Source organism: Cyprinodon variegatus, unplaced genomic scaffold (assembly GCF_000732505.1).
Source record: "Cyprinodon variegatus isolate N-32 unplaced genomic scaffold, C_variegatus-1.0 Scaffold135, whole genome shotgun sequence".
NCBI lineage: Eukaryota > Metazoa > Chordata > Actinopteri > Cyprinodontiformes > Cyprinodontidae > Cyprinodon > Cyprinodon variegatus.
The window spans coordinates 1,212,161-1,214,359 of NW_015150588.1; positions in this window are offsets into that span (position 1 = coordinate 1,212,161).

The window sequence follows — 2,199 nt, forward strand, 5'->3', positions numbered from 1 at the left end:
CATCCATCCTAGTGTCTTCAGTCAAAGACTTCTGTGTTGCAAGGCATACTGCTACAGAAGATTCTACCCGCCTACAGCCATTAACATACTGTATTCAACAACTTTTATGAAAAAAAAAGCCATTGAGTACTAACATTTATTTTTCCTTTGGGATTAATAAAGTTTTTTTTTTAATTATTGAATGAAATTTCAGTTGTAATTGACCCCGTTTCAAAATATCTAGGTCAATGCAGTTAAGCAGTAAATCTATTATGCTGCAATAGATATATATTGTTACAAATAAAAACGTGTGTCAATGTGTAACTTCTTCCTTGGAGTTTTCCCACAATCTAGATAGTGTTCATTTGCACTTCCTCCACACCCTTGAGATAAATTACTTCAAATTCCAACTGAAGAACACATACTTTAGTCTCTGTATTAAAAAATCAGACTTACACAAACTTTACTGTCATGTTCTATTCACAGAGTATGCAGCAGTGATCAGAATGTAAACAGTTAATGGAGAAAAGGAAAACCAGTTTATAGACATGGTGCAGTGCAAATAAATAAATATGGTGCAAAATGCAGAAGAACATTGAGTTGTGTTCTAAAAAAAAATGATTATAAAAAATCTGACATGTTGGTAGTGCAAATATGATGTTTGCAATTGTATTGCAGAGTCTTGATTAGAGTCTGATAGCAGACCAGACTAGTACCAAACGTGATAACGTCTAGTACAGCGAGAATGCATTTTTCTTTCATGCAATTTTTTCCAGGACTTCTCCGTTTGTCTTGCTACATTTTCAGTTATGATATTTAAAAAAAAACAAAAAACAGTATCCTGTTGTCTGAGTGATCTTGACCAGCGGGACCTATAGGGTGGCTTCTATATGACAGTGACCATGATACTAGTTCATGTCTGCCTACTTTAAAAAATATCAAAAAGAGCCTCTAGGGACTCTAAAGAAAAAAAAGGTATTTCAATCACAAATGTTTAATATAAAAACAATATCAAAACAGGATGAATATCATCCCTTGAGTAATGATATTGATTTTGCAACCACAAATGAGTTGCAAGGTTTTTCAACAATCACATTAACAAACATTTTCCATTCATCAACTCATCCTGCTGTGTTTTCTTTTTTCTCTTTCCCACACCTTACTCCCAATTGTGTTTAAATAAAGCTAAGAAGGTTAAACAAGACCAAAAGTAGGTGGGGATGGGGGTGCCACAGGAGTGGCTGGAATATGAAATTGAAAATATGGCTTGGAGGAACTTAAAAAAAAAGAAGCTCCCTGAGAATCACCTTTCAATGGCTTCTCTCAGTTATGAACCATTCCGCAGCCTTCATTGTGGTTACATTTTCTTTTAACCATAGCAGTCCAGGTCCTGTGTATGCTTAAATGTTGCTGTTTCTTTGTCTTTTCTTTGCTTGTCATGAGCGTTTTTCCTGATTTCTTCAGGTTTTTATTAAAATGCGTTGCGGCCGCACAGTGTCCCATCCAACTCAGATGAGAGCAGCGCGTTAGTTTACCTGCAGTTCATGCAGTGACATGCGCTGACGTGGGGGCGCTAATACATCCTCAATTTGGAGTTAACAACACACTTGCTACGCATTTGAGTAGAAATATACGTCTCCTCCCATTGGAATTATCTAAATTGATGCATTTAAAAAAAATGTATCACTGTTGTAAATATTCATGAGATTTATACTGGGGCACAGCTTATTTACACTGGGGCATGTGCCCCAGTGGGGTCTGGCGACGCCGATGGTTCCCATTGACTTTGCTTGTAAAGCGGGGAAATGGCACTAGGCTTAACGCACAGTGACTTATTAATTTGCAATTTAAAGTTTTTTCTTTATTCCAAATGTTTTCCTAAATTTTAATTGAAAAAAAAAGTATCTTTTTAGATTTATTTTGTTACTAAAACAACCAATTGTTACAGCCCTAAATATAAATTAATGAAGTAAAACCATTGATAGAACCTTGTAGAACTGAGCAGTTTTTCCCATCTAACAAAAATGAAATCCAAACTATTAACCAATTTGTAATACCTCATATACTTAACCCTTTAAAGCCTGATCCAAGAATAAAACAAAATAGAAAATTACTTTTTTTGGTTTGAAGTCGTTATTTGGCCTTTTAACAAAATATGTAAAAAGAAAAAACAAAAATACATTTTTGATATTAATAATTTATTACTATGCGATAAGTCAA